Raw genomic sequence first — 246 nt, forward strand, 5'->3', positions numbered from 1 at the left:
TGCAACAATAGACGTCCGGCTAAGTTTGTTGCCGCCCAGCGGCAACCTACAAGCGGCAACGGGGTCAGCAGCATTCGCTGGGGAAATTTTCGGTAACGTTCAGAGAGAGCCAGAAATTCAATATGTAGTCGCGAACGCACGACATATTATGCGTTGTCGTCATAGAGCAGCGGACGTGTATACAGAAAGCAAGGCGTTCTGCACCTGCATAGCGTACCGAAGTGAATTGTGGGTGTATATGTTTGA

This window comes from Eimeria mitis, genomic scaffold (assembly GCF_000499745.2).
Source record: "Eimeria mitis Houghton genomic scaffold, Emh_scaff6198, whole genome shotgun sequence".
Lineage (NCBI taxonomy): Eukaryota > Apicomplexa > Conoidasida > Eucoccidiorida > Eimeriidae > Eimeria > Eimeria mitis.